The sequence below is a fragment of the Rhododendron vialii genome, chromosome 1a, assembly GCF_030253575.1.
Source record: "Rhododendron vialii isolate Sample 1 chromosome 1a, ASM3025357v1".
Classification (NCBI taxonomy): Eukaryota; Viridiplantae; Streptophyta; class Magnoliopsida; order Ericales; family Ericaceae; genus Rhododendron; species Rhododendron vialii.
In genome coordinates, this window is record NC_080557.1 from 23,360,219 (window position 1) to 23,369,893 (window position 9,675).

A 9,675-nucleotide genomic window follows, 5' to 3' on the forward strand; every position below is an offset into this window, starting at 1 on the left:
CTCTAAGTACACAAAAAGTTATGATCATTTGAGTAGAGGTGTGTCAGTCTGCCGGTGTCTATGGCTATTCCTAAAGTTGTTCTCGTTCCGTGTTATGACTCCCTATATAATTAGAACATGTTTAAGTCACTCTTGAGTATGATTACTTGTGTCCTATTGACTTGTTTGATCTTGTCTCTTGGCAATCGTTAGAGTATAGTATTAGTGATTCGATGGATAGGATTATGACTCGTATCCTCGTGCATCGTCTTGTTGATCTTCCTAGGTCCTTTGGCACTCTTTCGGTAAGATTCTCGTTTAGAACCTAGCGGATGGTGTGTCGTGGAGTCATTTGTGGGTACGGCACGTGACAGAGGGCGTCGTGATAGACTCAGAAGATTAATGTGATCATACGGTATTTATTAATGTACAATGTGACAACTTGATAATTGGTGTCATATTATACGAGGGGTGAGTTGAGATAAAGAGTTCGGGAACAAAACAGAAATACGAGTTAATATGTGAACTACCTACTTAATATCAATATCTCTCTCCTATCAATATTCTTGAAATTAGAGTCTTGGAAATACGTGGTATGAAATGTGAAATGGATGTACGGGGTCACGAGTACCTGGAATGTATTGTGGGTATATGGGGCCCCAAGACCCGGAATGCAAAATGGATGTACGGGGTCACGAGTACCCGGAATATATTGTGGGTATATGGGGCCCTAAGACCCTGAAAGTTCCTTAAGTTCACGATTTGATGAGTCAATGAACAATGAGCTACTTGGACACATGTCAGAGATCTCTGGGAGATGTATGGGGTTCTCAAGACCCGGAATGTAAGTCTATTAATGCGGTAACCCTCATGGTGTTATACTGTAATGTAAGGGGTGGAAATATAGATGGTGGAGATTGGCGATAGTGAGTTGTGTCGAGATTACTAGAGTTGTCAATGTCTTGTGAGCTGGTCGGCATATTGTGATAATGGCAAGTCTTAGAATGATCGTATTGAATGTTGGCATACTCATGAATTGATTGCTATCCATTGATTGAGTTGTATCTCTTGTCTTAATCCTTATGCACTTGTCATTATATTTACACATTGTATTGATAAAGATTTTCCTACTGGGCTAGTGTAGCTCAACCTAATCATTCTTTTCAGGTTCAAATACTGGACAGTAGCTGCATGCATCTTGTGCTTGGACACTGAAGACTTTTGGAAGCTAAATATTGTTTGGTTAACTTATCATCTTTCTAAAGAGTTTCTTTTGATAAAGATGAGTTTGTAATTAATTACTTTGAAATTTCTTTTGACTAAATCATCTGTAACTTGATAACTTTATTGTACCAGAACTTAAGCTTAATTTGGGCCGGAGTGCCAAAGTTGTACAACTTTTGACTTGGAGACTTATTTTATAAATTGAACAGATAGGAACTCCTTTGGGTATTATTAATGTTATGTGAGGATCTTTAATTGAAATGGATTATATATTTATGTTGAAAATCGAGGGCGTGACAGCCACCGTCCGATTTGCTCGTCGTAACTGTGAGGCCCAAGGTTTCGATTTCCAAACGGTATCCAAAGGATTGGCTTCTAGAACCATTTCTAGGTCTAGCCGATTCAACATCGATGCTCTCTTTAGATCTCTCCTTCGACCGCCTACTCGAGTCTGGGCCTTGTGATTCAGACCAAAACGATATGATTGAGCGAGCGATGAAGATGAGATATGTGCTCCTCGAAGCCGATAAGAGATCTACCAGAAAGCGTGCCACAATGCACAATGCCATCGTTTGGGCCCCGCCTCTTGATCTCACTACCAAAATACGTGTGGATTGATTTATTTTTTTTGGAGTAAGTGGATTTTTTTTTGGTAATTGGAAAGATTTGCGTGTTGCATGTGGGGTTTTGAGTTGATTCAGATTAGGAAAATTTTCAGAAAGAACATCTCTGTGTTGTAATGGGATCAGACTTCTCTGCGTTTTGGGTGCTTTGGATTTTGTGCCCTGAGCATGCATGTCTCTCTTATCCCTAATTATTGAACTATTTCTCGTTCATTGATTTTAGGGTTTGGGTTTCGGTTATTTGTTCGGTTGGAGTACACAAAACTCTTTGATGGTTTACCTGGAATGCTGGATATGGAGTCTACTATTGTGATCAAGGTTTGATCTTCCACAGCCATAATTGATTCTGTTTCTTTTTGTTATGATTCGCAGTTTTAGTGGCGATCTGTGTGTTTTTCGGTTTATGACTTTGTGTGTGTGGTTTCTGTGTTATTGGGTTTGGTGTTACTTTTGTGTTGAATGTTTGTAGTCATGTTAGCTTATTTAAGTGGCTACTTTGAACCCCTTTTGTAATTATATTTGTAGAAATTTTATGTGTATGAAATTAGTAACAGTTGGAAAGAGGATAGGTGTAATAAGAAAGACATTTCATGCTAACAAAGACTGTTCATAGTTTCGGGCATGTTTTCGAAAACTGCGATACGTTAGATAGGAAAGAGGATACATGCTAGACTCTTTAGGATTTTGGTTGTCCTAATGAAGAATGTTTGTTGTTTGTCGCATATTTTTGAACCAACTGCAACAAGTTTCAACTTCAAATAGTGATTTTTCATTCAGCTGGAAGCTTGTAGTGCATTGATTATGTGGTTGAATTCATTAAACACAACTGATATAGCTTGTGGTTTATACATGATTGTTCCTTTGCTTCTATTCTGTTTGGTTAGTTGGTAACTTACAAGTTTCTGATGCTTTCAGATTCCAAGGATCCTTTTGTTCATCTTCTTCTTTTACCACATGTTTACCCATTTTTTTTAGGTAAATTGATGGCCACTACAAAAGTTGAGTGACAAATATGAAATATTAGATTTAAAACAAGACCTTGCCAGTTTTTCTAATAAACTTTTAAAATGTCCAAAAGATGCATCATGTCATTTTTTTTGATATTGACTTGTGGGTAGAATCTTGATTTTTGAACCATGAGTTGTAGAAGCATACCCTGAGAACTTCTGAATCATTCACTGCGTGTCATCATGAGATAGTAGTTACTTTTCAGCTGATAAATCCTTTTAGTTCATGGATTTCGGAGGGAAAGGATATGGGAAGGGATGTGAGATAGGAAAAGATGATGAAATCTTCTCTTCTTTGGTTCAGTTGGGAAAAATAGAAGAAAAGGGCTTTAGATTTCGTTTTTCCCCCCTTCGTCAGCCCTTGTCTTTTTGCCAATTCCAGGGTGTATCTTCTGTTAAAAGAAATTCCATGTAAGGCTTAAATATCAAAACTACTTATAATTCGAATTACAATTTTACTTGTGTTTGTTTGGAGAATTTGTTGTGTGTTAAAGATGAGTGTTTTTGTTCATGCGAATTGAGATTCAGTTAATCTTATCAAGGTATGACGGGGGAGGTACGCTGAAGAAATTGAGAAAAGCACTTGGAGCTATTAAGGATAGCACCACTGTCAACTTGGCAAAAGTAAATAATGAAGTACAAGGTATGATTTTTTGAGGACTACCATGATGGTTTTTTGGAATGATGTATGGTTTTGATCTTTTACTGAATGGCTTTTGGAATTCTAGGAGCTTGATATTGCAATTGTTAGGGCCACATATCATGTTGAGCGCCCAGTGCAACAAAAGCACATAAATGGGAGTGTTCTCTCAAGATGGAGATGGCTTGTTCTTTTGATAGCTGCCCACTTTGTGCTTCAGCTACAAGCCCTCGAGCTGATGTTGCCAATTGCATTCATGCTTTGGCTAGACGATTGTCAAAGACACACAATTGAGTGGTATGTGTGTAATCAAATCATATGCCATTAGGGAAGCAATTATCCTAAGGTCCACTCTTTTATTTGCTAAAGACCAAAACTAGGATTTAAAAGAAGTTCAATCATTTAACTTGAGAAGTGTATAGACTTATCATAAGATATTTATGTGGATCATGCAATCCTGAGTATTCTTTCTTTTTCTGCCCATTTTGTTAGCCTTTGAAAATTTTATTAGATGTTTTACTAATTAAGTAACAATCTGGTATGTTTTCTCATTGTACTGAATCTTTTTAATTTTAATCTGCCAAAGGCCCAAAAGTATCCATCCTTTTAGAGCTATTGTTTTCTATTGGCAATTGTGGGTCTTCTTAGTCCTCACTCCTCATTAAGTGGCTAATTGATATTTTCTCTGGAGGCCCTATGTGAAATCAAACTCCGTTCTTTATTTAGTAAGATCGTGCTTTCTTCATTCAAGAAGAAAAACCTTATATTGTATGGTTGTATGTTCACCGTAGCCCGTAAGGTCTACTCTCAGCTTCCATTTCATTTTTTTACTTCATTTACTGTTTGCTTGGTTGCTCAATATTTCTATGTGACATGCTGTCATGGCAGATGTTTGAACAACAATGGTCCAAATTTGTGATGGTTGTTATTTGCTTTAAAATAACTAATAATTCCATTATCCTAGATGGTTACTCTTGTCATGCTCAAGCTTTCTGTAACTGACGACTTCTCTATGTTTAGGTTGCACTGAAAACCTTAATTATTATTCATCATGCTCTGAGGGAAGTGGACCCCACTTTTTCAAGAAGAGCTAATCCATTATGGAAGAAGAAGAACCCATATGTGCACAATATGGCCCATCTCAAAGATGATTCCAATCCAAATGGTATGTTCCTTCTTCTCTTTATTTAATTTTTCCCTTCTTACAGTTATGTAGTTATTAGTATCCACATTCGAACTTACAGAAAAGCAATTCGTTTGTTGATTACAATTATTTTGTGTTGTTCAGCATGGGATTACATTGCTTAGGTCTCCACATATGCCTTATTTTTAGTGGAGAGGTTGGAATGTTTTCGTGTATTGAAGTATGATGTCGAGATCGACCGCCTGTAAGGAAGCTTTTCTATTCATTTGGCTGTTTTATTGTATTTAAATTATCTCTGGCAAAACATGCTGTGAATCTGTATTTAGTATTTTTACTGAGCTATGTCACCTTTGCAATTTAGAAAAGGACAATATGTTTTAAGGGGTTGTGTTTGTGTTGCAGCCGGAAAAGTATGGCATGAATGCTCGCAGCATTACATTTTGAAATTGTCAAATTTTTGTAGGTTGATACTTTCTTTTGATTCTAGCATTTTTTGATCGATAAAAGTACTAACAGTACTTTTTGTAGTCTACTTGAGTTCATAATTCACTTGCCTAACTATCATAAGATGTTCATCAAGCACTCTGACACCTTCGCATACACAAAATCTGTAGCAATGAAAATCTGTCTTTAAGTTTTATCTTTGTTGCTTAATGCTTTTTCTTAGCCGATTCAGTGCTGCCCTTGGAATATATGCATGTGGGATGTAAATTGACCATGCTGTTAAGTGACTAAGTTGGGAGATCAAACGTTAATTAGTAGATGATTACAAGTGAAAATTGTGGTGCAGAAAAGTAAAGATTTGGACACTCCAGAATTGCTTGAGCATTTACCAGCTTTGTAGCAGCTTTTATTTCGTATTGTGCTACTTGCTTTTCTCTTAGTTTCATAATTGATCTTTCTTTTTTTCTTTCTTTCAGGAAACTATCTTGCGTTGGCAGAGAATTGATGGGTTATCTTTCTTTTTCTTTCTTATATATATATTTATATATGGGGAGCGTTCCGCTCATAAAAACAAATAATACAACAATTGACACTCAATCTCAGCCCTTGCTTTGGACGGCTGAGATTAGATCTCACAACACAAGTATCTCATCTCAGCTCACGTGCTCACTCCCTCTACAAATAGAACGACGCCTCTACTCCCCCCCCTCCCCCTCTCTCTCTACCCAAGCAAAACCTTTCCTGGTGTTGTCCAATTTCCAACCCATAGTGTGCTTCTTCTTTCTCTAGTTTGCAATCCATACCGTGCAAAATATTTTCCCCCAAAACTGGTATTGTGGAACATCACCATATTCCTCGAGCAAATCCCCAGAAATTCAAAGGTATGTCACTGTATTAAAAATTAACCAATAATTTGAGTTACAAAATTAATAGCTCTAGAACTGTCAAAGTATTAATTAACAAGAAAAAAATAAATCGAAGCCCTTAGGTAACCAGAAAATCTTAAAAAGGATCTTGAACACGGTAGCTTCGTTCGTTCACCGGTGCAAAGTGAGGGCGGTGATTGGTCGTAGGTGTTTAGGGCTTCAATTTCTCGCCAGAGAGAGAGAGAGAGGCGTCGTTCTGTTTGTGGAGGAAGAGAGCACGTGAGCTGAGATGAGAGGAGATACTTGTGTTGGGGGATCTAGTCTCAGTCGTCCAAAGCAAGGGTTGAGATTGAGTGTCAATTGTTGTGTTATTAATTTTGTGAGCAGAACGTTGAAATCATATCAACTGGTGACGTGATCTTTGATATAGTACTGATGAAACGAGCTCTAGTATGTGAGTGGATAGGATCATTAAAATTAGCTCAAAAAGAACCCCATAAATGAGTTCTTTTTATAAAATATAATCAATTAAAAAATGGCACGCACTCCCGAACCAAGAATTTGGTAACAGAGGGGATATATAAAATAAGTTCTCTTGTTCTGGGCTTTATCATTCCTAAAAAAAATGCCTCTCTCGCATTTATTTATCGAGAATAACGTTATGACTTTTTGATGGTCTTTGCTATTTTTTTTGATATAAAAATATTTTTAGTATAATTTTTTTTAAATATTTCTTAACAATTTAGCTATATTACAATTGCTTTTGTTTCTTTGATTTTTTATATATTCGGTAAACGGACTTCTCTCTTGCATATTTCTATCACGAATAACGTTATCACATGCCGATGATTTTAAGCCTCTTATTTGATATAATATATTTTCAATTTTACAAATTTATTTTGTTGTTTCTTGACAATTTAGTGATTTTACAATTGCTTTTGCTTTTTTAATTTTCTCAATCATGTGAGCTAATTTCGTACTTGTACTCTTTTTGTGTATATAAAAAGTCATTGATTATATAGCTTTCTCTGCTATTTTGATTTTTCAAAGAAGACATAATAAATATTTTCCTTCACCATTCGTTAAACGGACTTCTCTCGCGCATATCTCTATCAAGAATAAAGTTATCATGTGCAGATAACTTTAGCCCTTTTCTTTTAAATAAATATATTTTTTATTTTGTATATTTTTTATTTTTTAAATATTTAGTGATTTTACAATTGTTTTTGCTTTTTTGATCTTCTATATAATTTTGTACTTGTACCCTTTTTTGTGTATATAAGTCATTGATTATACAAATACTATTTTGATTTCAAATGAGTTATAAAATAAATAATCTCCTGTTTTGCTTCACCATTCGTTAAATGGACTTCTTTCTCGCATAAGGAGATCAAGAATAATGTTATCACGTTCTGATGATTTTAGTCATCTTTTTTCATATAAATATGTTTTCTATGTTATAATTTATTTTTTTGTGTTTTCTGGACAAGTTACTAATTTTACAATTGATTTTGCTTTTTTGATTTTGGTATATTCTCTAGTTTTGTGGGCTGATTTCGTACTTGTACTCTTTTTGTCTATATACTCACATGTCTGGTTGTATGTTTATAAAAGAAATTAAGAAATGAGAATGTAAAATAATCTATTTTTTCCTCAATCAAATTAAAATTATTAGGTGTTGTAATGACCCTGATTTTCGGTAAATAAAATTTTTGTTAAATATTTAAATTTTATTTTAATTACTTGGATTTCTTTTAAAATTCCATTTTTATTTCTGATAATCTGTCATAATTAGATTTGAGATTTATAAAATTATATATTTTCGTCCCGGATAATTTAGTTATTTTCTAAAGACAAGTATGCTTGTAGAAGCACTTGTATATTTTCTTAGCAAGTTAAATAAAATCCTAAAATTATATTTCTTGGCTATAAATCCTATATGGCAAGTAGGATTAGCTTCCAGCCGATTAGTTAGGAAAACTTAACTACAATTTCACTTAGTTACTTTCCCTTAACCTTAGGTGAACCTTATAAACCTTTCCAACCCTGCTTGAACCTTTTAGACCTAGTGAGGTAATCATTATACCTCATGACTAGTCATTTCAACCTTACTTATCTTCATTATTTCTCTACCCATTGGATAATAATTGTTAGGGAAATTTTTATCCCTTAGATAATGGACATTAGAATTTGCCAATGAATATGTGATTTGACAAAGACAAATCATGGACTATAGGAAGCCATCATTTTGCTTCCAAAAAAAGCAAACTTAGCCTTGTCATGCATTCAGCCATAAGACTAATAGCCCTAAACCTAATAATTACCCTCCAAGACTTACTTTCCTAGATTTTCTCTAGTACGAGAGAGAGAGAGAGAGAGAGAGAGAGAGAGAGAGAGAGAGAGAAAGAGAGAGAGAGGGAGAGGGAAGGGGGGGGGGAGAGAGAGAGAGAGTGAGTGTGTGCATGTGTTTGGTCACTCCCATAAGCTATCTCATAGCCAACTTCACACTCAAGCCTAACATGACAACCCATTTCTAGTCTACTTTAAACACAATCGTAGCCTTTTATTTTGTTCTTTCTTGTAAGCAATCCCTTCTAGGACAAGACAAGGCCATACCTATCATAATTGCCCCTTTACCCATTGGACAATAATTGTTAGGAAAAATTTTATTCCTTGGGTAATAGAAGTTAGTCTTGCCAATGAAAGCCAAGATTTTTGCTATAAATAGTACCCCCCCCCCCCCCCCAATTCAACTCACACCTTCCATTCTCCAACTTATTTCTTAAGAAATTCTAGTGTTCTTACTTTGTTCTTCTTGATCTTAAGATCTTCAAGAAACTCATCGTAAACCACCCTTTCGATCCAAAAAGTTTAGTAGTATAGTCAAGATCTAGTTTCGAGAGAAACCTTTCTCTTTCGAAACTACCGGAAGCTTACCGTAGGAAGTCACTCCGTCCGATAGCCGACTTATTTTTCCGTAGTCGCCCTACCGCCAAGAAGAACGGTAGATTTTCCCTTACTTATTAATCCTAAATATAGACATGTGCATATAGTTTGTATGTGAAAATGCATGAGAACTTGAAAGGTGTTTATTAAGTTTTGAAAAGGAAGGGGAGTATGTTGAATATATCGACTTTATTTTCCGGAAAAACATATGTTGTTTTGAACTTCTCTAAAAGAAAGAAAGAACGGATTTCGAAAGTGTGAACTTGATTGGAAGCATTCGTATTTTGATCTTAATGATGGTTATGCGCATGTATATGTGATTACTTGGATTGTTTGTCTTAAGGTGTGATAAAGCGTAAGTGGTCTCCACTCCAAAGGCATCCCGTACATGTGACGTTATGCTTTAAGTGGTAAATTTGAACTTGATAGATCATATAGAGTTGGATGATCTTGCTAGTTTAGTTTCAAGATTATAATGAATAATTTATGATCACTTACGTGAAAAGTCCTACTGCGGAGTCTATGCGTGAAAACGAAACATAAAAATTGAGAAAGTTAGAGACATGACACCTAGGGTGTGTTAATGACAAGACATGTTTTGAAACCGCAATGTGGTCGGACTTGGTAGCCCATTGTGTGTATGGAAACCGCGATGTGGCCAGACTTGGTAGCCCATCGTGTGGATTGCGAAAATCGCAATGTGGCCGGACTTGGTAGCGCATTGTGAAGGTTGCCAATGGGGCCGGACGTGGTAGCCTCATTGGTAATATGGCTTGGTTATCCGCGGAGAGGAGCCAATGCA

General features: G+C 35.8%; 2 long non-coding RNA genes across 5 annotated transcripts; one reads left to right on the forward strand and one right to left on the reverse strand.

Annotated features, from left to right (window-relative positions):
• Window positions 1-1,508: 1,508 nt before the first annotated feature.
• Window positions 1,509-5,495, forward strand: LOC131323210 (uncharacterized). 4 transcript variants are annotated; one of them, XR_009199116.1, is made up of 7 exons: window positions 1,509-1,836; window positions 2,050-2,144; window positions 2,742-2,801; window positions 3,362-3,476; window positions 3,562-3,770; window positions 4,494-4,638; window positions 4,762-5,495. It is a non-coding gene; the product is annotated as an uncharacterized LOC131323210 (long non-coding RNA). The 4 variants fall into 4 exon arrangements; XR_009199114.1 differs by having other exon boundaries at window positions 3,376-3,476; XR_009199120.1 differs by lacking the exon at window positions 2,742-2,801.
• Window positions 2,052-2,313, reverse strand: LOC131323226 (uncharacterized). The gene is made up of 2 exons (XR_009199124.1): window positions 2,275-2,313; window positions 2,052-2,233 (listed from the first exon to the last, which is right to left on the reverse strand). It is a non-coding gene; the product is annotated as an uncharacterized LOC131323226 (long non-coding RNA).
• Window positions 5,496-9,675: the final 4,180 nt, after the last annotated feature.